The sequence below is a fragment of the Haliotis rubra genome, unplaced genomic scaffold (assembly GCF_003918875.1).
Source record: "Haliotis rubra isolate DU_JTF1 unplaced genomic scaffold, ASM391887v1 Scf660, whole genome shotgun sequence".
Taxonomy (NCBI): domain Eukaryota; kingdom Metazoa; phylum Mollusca; class Gastropoda; order Lepetellida; family Haliotidae; genus Haliotis; species Haliotis rubra.
Genome location: NW_025767369.1, coordinates 322,503 through 337,819, shown reverse-complemented (window position 1 = coordinate 337,819; position 15,317 = coordinate 322,503). Strand labels below are relative to the sequence as shown.

General features: G+C 40.0%; 1 long non-coding RNA gene across 1 annotated transcript; it reads left to right on the top strand.

Annotated features, from left to right (window-relative positions):
- The first annotated feature begins 21 nt into the window (after positions 1 to 21).
- On the top strand, positions 22 to 15,226 carry LOC124257466. The gene is made up of 3 exons (XR_006893281.1): positions 22 to 451; positions 14,098 to 14,102; positions 15,216 to 15,226. It is a non-coding gene; the product is annotated as an uncharacterized LOC124257466 (long non-coding RNA).
- Positions 15,227 to 15,317: the final 91 nt, after the last annotated feature.

The window sequence follows — 15,317 nt, the reverse complement described above, 5'->3', positions numbered from 1 at the left end:
CATCAAACGGCGTGACGAGGAAACCTGTTCAGCAGAAAGTCACATTTTATCTCGTATGCAGTTTAATATATATTTGTACAATATTGAAGATCAGTAACGTAGAACAGGTGAGGCGAAATGGGGTTTAACGTCGTACTTAAGAATATTTCCCTCATAGGACGACGTGCATACTTGTGTATCTGTGACTGCTTGTGCTAGACCAGACATAAGCTGGTTTTATAGTGCTAGCTCACTGAGATTCCATGCTGCAGTTAAGCATGAACACCCCACTCAGACACATTATACTGACTCCGAGCCGACCAGTCCTTGTTGTACCCATTAATGTCGAGCGCCAGGCAGGGACCGACAAGTACCATATTTTAACGTCTTTTGGTATGACGCGGTCGGGGATCGAACCCGCGACCTTCCTCTCTCTGGGCTGACGTTCTAACCACTAACACGGAGGCGGTACGTAATGTAGAATAATTCAATTATGACTGGCCAGTAGTTTTGTGATCATTTGATTCCAATGAGCAAACTTGTACAACACGTTTCGATGAACGTAAAGTCTTCGGTAGGATGGGGATTATTCTGCAGATAAAACATATCAATCAAGACATGTTTTGTATTGAAACAAACCTTCAAAACAATACTGCTGAACTTATGCGTATCGAAAATGTCGAAGAATCTTTAAGAATTGTTTCCTCTCCAATGCCGAGTCATGGGCTCGTGTTCTGGTGAGTGAGGCAACTGATTTACAACCTATAGCACTGAATGGTTTCGCTATTCCGATTGCTGCTTCTGGGATTTGTGGGGATGTTAAGAACGTCGCCCGTCTCCGTAGTGGTTCACCTCTGATGGAATGATCACGGAGTCACAATCTCTCAGTTTGTTATCGATAAGAAGCATTTGCCAATATTGAGGTCGCAGTGTCTGTGCACAGAACGTTAAATTCCTGTCGAGGTATCATTCGCGACAGAGCTCGTTGTCTGTTTGACATGACCGAGGAGGAAATTGCTGCAGACCTTCGTTATTAGGATGTAACATCATTAAAACGTTTCACCGTCAAGAACCAGTGTATCATTGTGAAAACAGACACTTAATTCTTGACGTTTGCTCGTGCTTCTCTGCCGCAGTCAATTAAAGGATATTTTAACATCGGAGTAGACGTGTATGTCCCCAGTCCATTCCGGTGTTCCAAATGCTAAAGATATCAGTCATGTGTCAAACACTTGTCGTGACTCCGTGATATGTCATCGACATGGTGAGAACTATGACAACACAGACTATGACAGGGAGTGAACTGTCATGCACCACATGGTGCTCATCTAAATCCTTCCGTTTGCAGCAAAAGGAATAAAGATAATGAGATTAAAATTTGACGCCATATGACTAGCATGTGACTTCAAAGTATATACTATTTAGGTCATTACAATATAAAAACAGACTAGATCACCAGCACCTGAAGGTAGATCACCATATTAGGGACCATGGTGACTTACAAAACCTTGGCTACCTGCATGGGGCCTAGCTGGATTTACATCATCCCTTCAGTCGCTGGCAATATCGGGGGAACTGTAGCCAAAATTAAAATGACAAATATTCTACGTTTAAAACCAGTGGTATATTTGCAAATGAAGTCTCAACTCCAGTATATCTGACAGACTCTGCTGCAGTCACTCGCTCTGTAGCAACATGATCTGTTGCATGTCAGACAGCCTGACACATCAGCCCAAACGTCTCACCAACAACCGACAAAAAGAAAAGAAATACACTAAAGAGGACACAAATACCTGCCGTGCCACAACAAACCCACTTAGGCTTCTGGACATGGAGGGTACCTTGTCGTCACAGGACAGACGGAGTAGGTTATCCTCCTCCCTTGCAAATTAACTTCAGTGAGATACAATTACCCATGCAGGACTTTCAGCCATAAGCAGTATGTCTCTAAGAAACGTATTTAAAAACTGCAGACACTTTCAAACTGGTGCTGTTCGTCTGTCTCTGCACATTGCGCTGACACTGTATATTCTTCGACATCTTCAATCTTCGGAACTTCAAAATCTGTATGATATGCTTCCAAAGCCATGTGTCATCATAAGAGATCTGAACGGACACAACCCGCGTTGGGTAAGTGTCCACACTAACAATAAAGGTAAACTCCTTGAACACGTAGACCTCGCAAAATGAAATGTCTCGCTTGCATCCCAATTTCACTGTCGAGAGGCTCCACATTGTTTTCGGTGCCCTTGGTTTGGTACCTCCTCATCTCTTGGCTCACATGAGGAAACTGCCCGGGTTCTCCACCGGAAGCACAGCCCTTCTGACACTCTGGGTAATGCAGAAGGCTGCAGTATTGGGGAGTCTACATATTCTCCGGAAAGTTCTTGGTGGGTTCGTCTTGGCAGTGTTTCCTGGGAGAAGTCCCATTCGCTGTCTGGACTGCGTGTAGAGGGGGCAAGGACCCTGAGCTGATGATAAGACTTACCAGCCTGACTGTGCTAGGATCACCCAAACCACCTCTGCTGCATTTTCATCTAAATATGTTAACATAAGTGCATTGAAATTGCGCTAAGCTCCATTCACTAGGTGATTGCTCATAGCGCTAACAGTCAAAGCACATCACATTATTACCCCGGATAACCAAAGCTGCCTGTGAGGTGCTAGAAGGCAATAGTCACGTGACTTATCCCACCGGATACCCATTTTCTGTTGGTATATAAATCAGTGTAAACTATCTAACACTGTGGCTATTGGACATCATGACAAACCATGGCTAACTCTAATATCAGACGTGAATGCAGGACAAGGATCAAACTGAAAACAAGAGCCAAAATATCTGAAGAAAGAAGAGATTGATTTGCTTAGATATTAAAAACAGCGTAAAAATAATTACATGAAATGCTTCGCAAAAAGACTTTTCCGTGCCAACCTTGATGAAGTTAGTTTTTAACTTTCTGCTGTTAACAAGTCTTCGTACTGCTCAAAAGAAAGAATGTTGTTAATGAGACAGACAGACAGGCAGACATATTTATTTGTATATGTGGCCCTGAGGCCAATAGTACATGTGTACAATAATAACAGTGCATTTATGTTGTTAATGTGTCTCTTAGATCAAGTATGTCCATAGACATGGGAACTCGAGATCATTATGTCGGGATACAAGAAAGAGATCATTCTATTGTTCCTAATTACAGGGCCGTATCATTGGATCATCTTTGTAAATGTGTTTGAAAGGTTTGCCTTTAAACATTTGTACAGCTTTTTTTGTCAACTATCATTCTTGATGACAAGGAACACTATTGTATGGTATTTCTTTAAAGCTTCTGATAGAGCGTGGCACAGAGGACTTTAAGTTAGAAATGTATGACATAAAGGGAATCATGCTTGACTGGTTTTCTAGTTACGTTGGTAATCGCAGCCAGTCTGTGCTAGTTAATGGCAAGCCGAACATGTTGAGGCAGGCGTCCCACAGGGATCACACTTTAACCCATCCTATTCACTGTTTATGTTATTGAATAGCAAATAGATATACCAAGACTTTCTCTCAATAGGTTCCTTGTCTTAAGAGAAACATTCAATAGAAATACGATGGATGAAACCTGACATTAGTGAGTGGTGGGGCTGAGCAATGGTTGATAAAATAGAATCCTGAATAACGGAAGTTACGGTATGTAGTCTCAAAAAACATGAAAAACAAATCCAACTTTACATTTACGCTTGTAAGATAGACACTGTACATAAACATTTGGGGCTTGCATTTAATTCTTATTGGAGTTGGTATCATCATATTGATAAACTTCAAAAATATATGTTTATTGAGAACATTAGAGTTCCTTTGAATCGTCAATGCATTAAAAGGAACATACACAATGGTTAGAAGAGCATTTGACACAACAGAATAATTTTAGAGGTATATCTCATTTTACACGACAATGCTTGTCTCTCCATTAATGAGAATCAAAACGTTTTCAGATATAATATGCATAAGCAGAAACACATGTAAATATACTTCTGATTATAACGTGATGGTAAAGCAGAAACACATGTAAATATACTTCTGATTGTAAAGTGATGGTAAAGCAGAACTACATGTAAATATATTTCTGATTGTAAAGTAATGGTAAAGTTTTGTTTTTTTTTTTTACTCTTTGCCCTTTTGCTGTTGCTGACATTCTGTCTGTTTATTCTGCAAGTAACTACTGGGAAAGAGCTTTCCAAATTTGGAGAACTTTGTTTTGTTTCATGAATAAAATGTGTTTAAACCAAAACCAAAACCTAACCATCCAATAACTCCTGGGGACATGTTAGAAGGTTAGCCAGCTTTCTAAATTTAATGAGATAGAAGTGTCAAAACCCTTCCCACGTTAATAAGAAATTTCTGACAAAATTCTGAGTCGATTGTAGACTGGTGACTATACCATGAACAGATATTTGTTTCGCAGTATTACAGATGTGTGATCCAGGTCTCAACCAGACAATCCAGTGATTGTCACCATGTCATACGATGACAGGGCATGTGTTTATAAAGCACAATAAAATAGTGATGATACCAGGTGTTCACGAAAAGGTGAGCGTATCCTGCCCCTACGGTGGCACCCGTTATAAACATAAAAATCATAAAATGATGTTATAGTTAAGTCAAGTCATTGGTTCACCTGAAATAATTTGGGAACGTATGGGGAATGGCATCGGTATCAGTTTTGTCACTGATGCATCGAATTTGGAAATTCCTTCCACATGTCTACCATAACACTTCTTAAAAAGCTTTACCGACATTTTTGAATGTTGTAACCATGATCAAATAACTTCTGAGCAAAAGTGGTATGACGCTCTTTGAAATACTGATAAAAAGGGCACACTCGATTGTACCTCAAAGTTGTGAATGTAAACACAAAAGGCTGGAGCTGTTGGAATATTGCTCGACATGAAAGGGAAGTTGACTATTGGAAAGTTGAAATCACCCCTTTGTCATACAGCCTTGTGGAGAGAATTTGGCACTCTGAATCTTTATGCATAGATCTAAATATGAAACAGTCGGTCTCACGTGTCTGTTTAATTTCAAGCTCAGGTTCAACTGAGCACATGCACACAGGCTAGAGTAGATGCATACAAATCTCCTACTGGAATAAACGTAACTATAGCAAACATATGGTGCTGGGCTACAAAACACACAATAGTCACAGACTGTGTGACACTGAGGTGTTGATAAATAATGCTGAAATGATGATTACCTTGGGACGGAGTGGACTTGGGACCCGGTGAATACAGCACGTAAATATGCAAACACAGACAGACGTGTGTCATAATAGAAGACATAGCCCCTAGAGAGCCATCTTCAGAAGCGTATCCTCTGAAAGCACGCAAACGCTGATTGCACCATTGCCTACGGTACTGACTACGGTTCATTCCCGGGTTTAAAACAACAAATCAGTGGAGAATGCAAGGGTTTTCAAGTCGACTGCCTCTGGAGAACAATAGAGGTTCTGAGATCCAGGTACAGAGATCGTGTGTATGTGCTACGCTAGACAAAGACGTCATCCTCTATTGTCACTGGTAAAGACAGCGTCCCCGGGGCCTTAAATAAGATATGAAATTCATTTCGTCCGCTTGTTGTTGAAACAACACCGATGTTAAGATATGTCAGGTGGATTTATGTGAAGTGTTGCTCCAGATTCATGGGGAGGTCTATATTTCGTGTGTGTTATACAACATAATCAATAGCGACTACTTGTTTTGTTTGTTGATTGTTTGACAGTGCACTCAGCTATTTTCCAGCTATATGGCGAGGGTCTGTAAATAATCGAGTCTAGTTTACGGAATATGTTTGTACATGGCCCCAAGTTACATGCAACTTATGATTGGGAAAGTGGTAGGTTATTAAAAGGAAATTGTAAACGCATCCAAATAGTGCAGTAACAACATTTCATTTGAGTACTGTTCTTGAAGATCACGCAGAAATGGGCGCCACAGCTGATACTATAGCCGCTGCCAGCAGTAACCGATTCTGTTTTCCACTTCACTTCGAGCTATTAGATATTCACAGGCCCTTCTACCTAGCGGCACCACTTGAGTGAGTTTAGTTTTACGCCGCACAATATTCCAGCTATATGGCAGGGATCAGCAGCATGGACATCAATCTACGCAACTGGGATACGATGACATGTGTTAACCTAGTCAGCGAGCCTGGCCACCCGATCCCGTTAGTCGACTCTTACGACAAGCATGGATTACTGAAGATCAATTCTAGCCCGGATCTTCACGGGTCCAGTACCAGATGATGATAAGTTAGAAAGTGTTCAATGACATTCAACAGCATTGTAATCACAACGATGACACAGCAACCATCTATTCCATTGACAATATCTCACTGGAGGATGACACGGCAACAGACCCTGAATTTGCAAGGCAAATCCACAATTAGTATACTGGGAATTCAGTCATATTGTGATCATTCGCCATCACAAGATCACAAGGACAAAAGTGACACGGTGCTACATCAAACAATGGCCTCATTGAAAGAAGACTCGGATCCATTTTCAAGAGATAGCAAGGCATTCTCCAACGCTTGGCTTACGAAAGTTGAATGACTATCGAGGGTATGCCTAGTCAGCTGCTACACAGTCAGGTTATGCGGGTACATAAGCGACTTCCTTCTGTAAAGCGTTGTCGTAAGTTAATGCAGTTGCAAAAGAACTAGATCTTGCCAGTGTGTTTCTGGGTGAAGTTTTTACAACAATTATCCGTTATTTCTCGACGTGCGTTCCACAGATGATGACCAACTACCCGCCAGCGTCTTTGAGAAGCATTTTAGAAGTTGTATAGATGAAGGAAAACCAAGTTCTATGGATAGTCAGCTTCTTTATTTAATTTACACCATCACTTGCTTGATAACGGCGTTTGTACCTACACCAAAACGTCGTACTCATTGCAATAAAGAAGTTGACTATCCAGAGAACTTGGTTTTCCTTTACCCGTTAGCGGTCTGAGAATAGAAATTGCTACTGACGGTGTCAGCCTACAGATAATGAATAAGTCTAAAGATGCTGGCAAATTTATTCTTTTTTTGTATGTGAATATGGACGCACAATGTAATAAAATTTGGAAGATTCGTGGTAACAATCTATTAATTTCATGAGACAGACACACTGTGTGTAATCTGTGGCTAAATGGGTTGCGATAAGGCAGCATGTATTCTCGATATTTCGCCATTCGAAGATTTATTTCACACTTATTAGTGTTCCCAACTAAAAACGTTAAGAGAATGGGTAATAATGCATGCTGAAGTCCACCAGCTGATCCAGGCAGATGTTGATTTTTATTTGTAACACCTACCTGAAAAATACATAATTCAACTTACATTATAAATTGTCAAATCAACGTCTTCCCGTTGAAACTGGAAGATGGTTCAATATTGATTATAATTATAGAAAATGAGCAAGTGAGTGAGTGAGTTTAGTTTTACGTCGCACTCAGCAATAGTCCAGCTATATGGCGTCGGTCTGTAAATAATCGAGTCTGGACCAGACAATCTAGTGATCAACAGCATTAGCATCGATCTGCGCAATGGGGAACCGATGACATGTGTCAACCAAGTCAGCGAGCCTGATCACCCGATCCCGTTAGTCGCCTCTTACGACAAGCATGGATTACTGAAGATCAATTCTAGCCCGGATCTTCACGGGTCTGTAGAAACTGAAAATTGTGACACATTAAATGTAACAGGAGATGAGTGCCAGCTGTCAATATTTTAACGAAATAAGAAAAAAGTTTATTCCCAGAAGGTTCATTACAAAGCTTTCAATATTTAATATGATTAATTTATTTCAGACTATAAAACATTAAGTCTTAATACTGGCAGACGATCCAGAACCCATATTGCCCAGACTACTGAATTCAAGTACTCTCCCATATAGTGCAGGGGCTTATGTAACAAAAATGCTTCCCGTGGGAAGTGCATGTTAATCTTTGGAACCACTGATAATTGTGATCAGTATTGCATATGGATTCAGAAAAAACATGGTTCCATTTTTTTCTGATGACTATAAGAGTCATTCTGGGGTAACTGAACATCGGTACCCATAATCGAGCAGCAACACCAATGTGAGAAAAACATACGTTTATAAACCTATCACAACATAGGCATGTAGTATGTCAAAATGTATGCTGTGATGTGTGTTTTACAGCTACCATTATATCATGAATCTCAATAATATATGTATGCATAATAATCACTATGATCATAAGTGCTTCTGCCAAAACCAAAGGTTTGTTGCAGAGGGTATGCATTCAACCCTGTTTTATTTGTTTTGTTTTTTTGTTTGTGTGTGTGTGTTTTTGTGTGTGTTTTGTGTGTGTGTTTTGTGTTTTGTGTGTGTGTGTTTTGTGTCTTTGTTTTGTTTTTGTTTGTTTTTTGTTTGTGTGTGTGTGTGTGTGTGTGTGTGTGTGTGTGTGTGTGTGTGTGTGTGTCCCCAGAACAAATCAATTAGATGTTGAAAAAGTACACTCTTCAAAGAACGAAAACGCAAAAGCAAAATATCATTGAAAAATTTGGTCATATTCATTTATGTAAATCAACGAAAATAAACTGTACAGCATTGAAATTATGTAGAGCAATACATTGGTATCTCGTGCACATTTCACAAGAATGACAGTCATCATGGTCATTACTGCTGTCCACGAGGTGACGTTGACGTTACTGCCTTGTATGGCCACCTCATACTGTGCTAGAACTGCACGACACCTCCTTGACACTGATTGATTTAGTTGTTGGATGTTTCGTTGTGGAATCCTTCTCCATTCCTCCTGCAGCATGTTGAACAACAGTTACTGTTAAAGCCTAAATGGCGAATCATCTATCTGATCCCACATGTAATCAATTGGTTTCAGATCTGGGGATCTGGAGGGCCAGGGGAGGACATTGATGTTGTCCAGGTAGTCCACTGTAGCACATGCTGTGTGAGGTCTGGTGTTGTCCTGGTGGTACAGCTCCCTTTGGCGGTCGACAAGACGATGCAAGTGAGGACAGAGAATCTATTTGGTATATCTCGCGGCTGTAAGATTGCCTTGGACGAGCACCAACTCCGATCTGCAGGTGTATGAGATGGCTCCCCACATCATCACACCATCTCCACTAAATCTGTCCACTTGCCTGATGCAGTTGGATGCAAAACCTTCATTGCATGGTCTGTAGACACGTTGTCTTCCGTCACGTTGCTTGAGGTGCTACCGCGATTTATCAATGAATCATAGGTGCCTCCAGTTTCCAAGGTTCCATGGCTGCACCGTGTTACACAACCTGACTCACGGACGTTCATGTAATCGTGTCAGAGAGGGGGCAACTTCTGGATTTTACAATACTTCAACCCCTTTTGAGGGTACAGCCACTAATAATCTCAGTTACTAATCCAAACTACCAATAATACAATATATATCAATGAACAAACTATTCATCAAAATTTATCTAATAATTCTATTTCTTTTGAATATTCAATAATTAAATATAAATTAACAGTACTAAAAAGATCGTTAACAGTTTTTACATTGAAATACTTATCTCTTGTGATGGGAAAATCAATACAGTCAAGCAGGACATGCTTGAACAAAACAATATGAAAACCCACATCTCGATATACAAATAGCAATTAGAAAATGAAAAAAACGACAAAACCTGAGAGAGGCTGAAACCTCAACCTAAAAGAATAAGGATGAACTTCTACATTTTACTTCATTTGTCAAATCTTCCTTTATGTCGTGCAATAGTCCTGGCTACGCTTACATGTCCGAGCACGCATACTATTGTCCCTAGTTGATTAATAACATACTGATACCAGAAACATATCTATTATTCATTAGGTAGGCATGTGTCAGTGTCTTTCAGACACTGATGCAGCGTTAAGCAATATTCACTCACTCACTAACTCTTTCAGATGATTTGCAGCAATATATATTCACAGAGGGTAGGGTTACTTATTTTTATTTCCTCAATTCATTTTATTTGATAAAACTGAAACACTAGCGTAATTTGTATGCCACTTGTCATTTTCTAAAAGCACCCCATCATATAGAATGATGCATGGCTTGTTATTTCTCCAGACTACGCGAACGGGTAAACTTAAATGTCCTTGCTAAGTAGATCGATGTAATCCATTACATTTTTCCTAAGTTCGTAATGTGATCATGTGTCAAATATATTACACTGTTTGTAACAATATGGGATAATGAAATATTAATGTTGTGATCAGTCATTACAAGGAAGATCTGCATTAATACTGACTGCCAAAGACTGAATCGTTTAGGAAAGAGAATCTTCTACAGGGTTTTACGTAGAGGATGGACGCAGAAAAACAATTCACTGTGCCCCGAGGGACGAACAATGTTATTCATTGTACCCACAACACATCTATGACTTTGTATGTGGTTGTTTCTTTCATCAGTCCACATGATCAATGATTCCTTCCAGGCTCTACAGAAATGATCAAAACATACCATTTTCTACACTGTCACTTCACAGGAGCTCAAGGTAGCCGACATCCCTATGTTTGTGAGTCGTGGTAAATCCCTGACCACTCCCTCTCCCATACAGTCAAGACACTTCAACTGGACACATTGGTATGAGCTCTTGATACTTCAGTCATATTTTATCATAATGCTGTTTGGTAATGCGTTGTCTACAACATTACGGGATGCCTTAAAGTGTGAAAACTCACCATCAGGTAAAACATATTGTCGCTGGCGTCTCCAGACACAGAGGAGTTCATGTTGATGATCGTTAAGGTCAAAGTATTTCATCACGACTGATTTCGAGTTGTTTAAGTGAGTGGGTATGTTACAAAGTTTTTAAAACTGTTTATCAATAAACACATTGTACCCATGTAGGGAAACGACCCCATGTCTTTTGCGCGAGGAACAAAGTTTCAACCTCAACCACTATGCTACCCCTAGGGATCATAGCCCTAGGATATCCTAACTTTGATCCTTGGGTGTAGGATGGGTGTCCTACCTTATTGTCGAACAGTACCCTAGGGCTTCTATATCCTAACGTAGGACAAATACTAAGGTGGTGTCCTACCTTATTGCCGAACAGTACCCTAGGGCTTCTATATCCTAACGTAGGACAAATACTAAGGTGGTCTCCTACCTTATTGCCGAACAATACCCTAGGGCTTCTATATCCTAACGTAGGACAAATACTAAGGTGGTGACCTACCTTATTGCCGAACAATATCTTAGGGCTTCTATATCCTAACGTAGGACAAATACTAAGGTGGTGTCCTACCTTATTGCCGAACAGTACCCTACGGCTTCTATATCCTAACGTAGGACAAATACTAAGGTGGTCTCCTACCTTATTGCCGAACAATATCTTAGGGCTTCTATATCCTAACGTAGGACAAATACTAAGGTGGTGTCCTACCTTATTGTCGAACAGTACCCTAGGGCTTCTATATCCTAACGTAGGACAAATACTAAGGTGGTGACCTACCTTATTGCCGAACATTACCCTAGGGCTTCTATATCCTAACGTAGGACAAATACTAAGGTGGTGTCCTACCTTATTGTCGAACAGTACCCTAGGGCTTCTATATCCTAACGTAGGACAAATACTAAGGTGGTGTCCTACCTTATTGCCGAACAGTACCCTAGGGCTTCTATATCCTAACGTAGGACAAATACTAAGGTGGTGTCCTACCTTATTGCCGAACAGTACCCTAGGGCTTCTATATCCTAACGTAGGACAAATACTAAGGTAGGTGTTGACTTCTCCTAAATAAATCCTAGACGAAAACAACATGGCGTTGTACTGATTTCTTCATGTGGTGTTTGGGGTTAAGGATAGGAAGAATGCCGAAAGCGTATATTATAACAGGACTTGTTCAGTGAATCGACCCCGCCTCTCACGGCGAGCGATTCAGGAGGTGTCGGTCGATCTAGAGAGGGACACACAGCGTTCAAAAGCGTTCACCATGTGGGGCATGGTGGATGAGCTGTCTAAGGATTTGCGCAGGTAAGCGAAAGGTGCCTGCATCGATCCCCACTTGTGACCGGGTGTAAAAACCTTGGAGCTAACATTGCTTGCATGCTCTTTCAGTGTTGACACAACCCCTAGTGTGCTGTACACAACCCTGTGCAGTTAAAATAACCCACTCATCCGACGGTAGGTGACACACGAACACGTGTAGACATTTAGTTGCGGGTATAGTAACGTGCAGTTACACTGGACAAAATGCTGTGACTATGTGTCCCAGTTCACTCAGCTGCAAATAGGTATCTTGTGAAGACGTGGCTGTGTGATAATTCGCTGCGCCTAAGAGGCTACTTGAGTTGAATACTCCCCAGGGAGTTGAGTTGGTTAAAAGAATGCCAGAAAAAAAGACATCCGTTCATCAAGGGGAACACTCAAGCGCCTTGAGCATTTACTAGTTGCGTAAATATGTGGGCTATATAAATATCCTATCAGCATCATCATTATCATCATCATCATCATCATCATCATCATCATCATCATCATCATCATCATCATCATCAAACATCATCAAAAGCCCTAAACCCATATATCTTTGATACCTAGTGGAGGGTAGGTTCCAGTCCGAGTTGGCTGATCTGCACAGTGTTTGCCATCCCAGTGTCTCCCGAGCCATTGGGACCACTGTAGACATCATGTCACTGAAACTCGATGTTATAAGTTTTCCTGAAGATGCAGCCTCACAGAGGAAAGTCAAGCAGGTGGTCACATGCTGGCTTTCCGAGTGTGGTTGGCTTCATCGACGGCACCCCAGTTGCAATCGCCCGTCCTCAGGCATGCGAGCAACATCCAAGCCATATTCAACGGAGATCTATGGTTAGTACCAAAGCACTCATAACCATCTAAACCAAAACAAAATAGTTTGCTTACGAAACATTTCAGTAAATGGAGTAAAACAAACCAATGAAATTGATGTTCTATTTTTAGTTTCTGTAACGTGAATAGGGCCGTTTAAGGTGTCACAATCATTGCCTGCACACCATGGACCACACCCCCTGGGCAACCTCCCGGAGTGGAGAGGTTCAGCAGAGCGTTGTGTAAAACGTGGAACGCAGTGGAAAAAGCTTTTGGCCTTATGAAATCCCGGTTTCGGTTGGTTGGAATCTCTTAATAAAATTAATAATTCAGAATAAGAACAATAAATAATGAAAAACATATAATCTCAACATGTTAAACACAAAGATATAAATAAATTGGATTTATCTCAAACCTAATGCCATTTACTTAAAAAAAGAACTGAACCATTTTGAAAACTGATTTTTTAAATACAGTGTCAAGATATTGGAAAAGTAGCCCGATATTTATCCATTGTGAGATAGTGTAAGGAGCTTATCGTTGTATAGATATCGTTTGCTCCACAAACTATAAAGTGTACTTTGAACTACTGATGTATCGATGAATAGCTTTAACATAAATGTTGTATGTCCTCTTTAACAATAAGAGCAGCATTTGTATTTTCCGTTTCTCATCGCCTGATGGACCCTTCTAAATATCTTGCCGACCCCCACCAAAGACGTGTGTTTTTTCATTCCAACACCGCCGACTCCAACACCGCCGACTCGAAATCATAATCATCACTCACAGCTCATGATAAGAAAATCTCTCATCAAAACATTTTGTTCAACAGCATAAACCATTACTGTAGGCTTGATACAAAATATAATTTGATAAAGGTATTTTTCGGGAGGAGAAACTGTAAGTAGTACATGGCTGTGAAAACAACACATTTACATAAAATATTACCAGCGGAGCAAATGAGTCCTCTGACATTGCGATGTTTACATTTACAAGCTCATCTCAATCTTTAGTTAGATTCGTCCCTAGTATGGTGACCTGATTGTAGGAAAAAAGTCCGCTGAAAAAAAGCCATCGGTAAAAAATGTACCGGAAAAAAAGTACCTCGGAAAAAAAGTCCTATTGTAATAAAAACCTATTTATTCATCTACTTTGGTGTCAAATATTTTAGAAAAAACATTGATAACTCACACACATGGGTCATTAAATAGATAAATTGATCTTTTATCTTCTTAATGACACTTATAAAAAATACTCTGTAGAAGGAATAAAGCTGAAAACCTCTGTAATGTATACAGGATCTGTCTATTTTACATTTGTTGTATGAATATAAACTACATGAAAGTCAACAAACGCTGTGAAAAACTATGAAAAACTAAAAAATACTTTTTATTCTTTTGTCAAAACTTCCTTTTGCAAACTAGGACTTTTTTCCGGAGGGCTTTTTTTCCTAGGCAAATTTAAGACTTTTTTCCAGTACTTTTTTCCGATGACTCTTTTTCCGCACACCGGTGACGTACCTTCAGTTGCTGGTGATCTCCAGCTCGTTTTATTGTTTTGTATTGTCCATAAAAGTTTGTATAATTTTACAGTTACGTGCTAGTTTTAATTCTCTATATGTGGTAATCTAGTTATTTTACAGTCCTTCGTTGATATTTGGCTATATGGCAGCAATCTATAAATAATCGAGTCTGGACCAGACAATCCAGTGATCAACATCATGCGCATAGATCTACGCAATTGGGATACGATGACATCTGTTAAGCAAGTCAGCGAGAGTGACCACCCGATCCAGTTAGGGCATCAGTCTTTTTTATGTTTTTCACGTAGCCACCAAATTCTGAACATGTCGGTCGGTCGGTCGGTCGGGGAAAAAAACAAACAAACAAAAAACAAACTTAATAAAGACAAAGTTATCTTAATAATGTACGTGATTCTCATGTATTGGAATTCTTATTACAATTTATTTCTTTAAATTAGGGTCGGTCGATCCAACCCGGATCTTCACAAGTTATGCAATATAGAACATTGCTATTTGTGCATTGTTGACAGTCGGAATTCTAATGTCACGACACAGTGGATTCACGGGTGGTAATTGCAGTTCACTCTGTAAATTGAGATAAAAAAAATTCAAAAAGGATAAATTCAAGAAAACTCACAGATCATAAAAGTAAAAGATATATTGGTTAATTGATGTGGGTGATGGGTACATAGATACACATTGAAATAATTTAAAACGAAAAACAGCTAAGGCATGAGTTAAAGATGTGCCGAGGTATGTACTAGTAGTGTGTCAGTGTATGTCACCCTGTAAACAGTCGTCACTGGCCCAAACAAAGTAGTCTGTCGTAAAGACCCTGAAACAAATACGCACAATACAGCCTATGCAAGTCTTGAATATGTGCCAGGTATATAGTCAGTAACACACTGACGCGCATCGATTGTTTTCGTGTTTTCATCTTAGCAGTTCTCTGGAGACTGTTTTGTAAGGTTTCTCCTTTCTGACTGACTCTGTTTA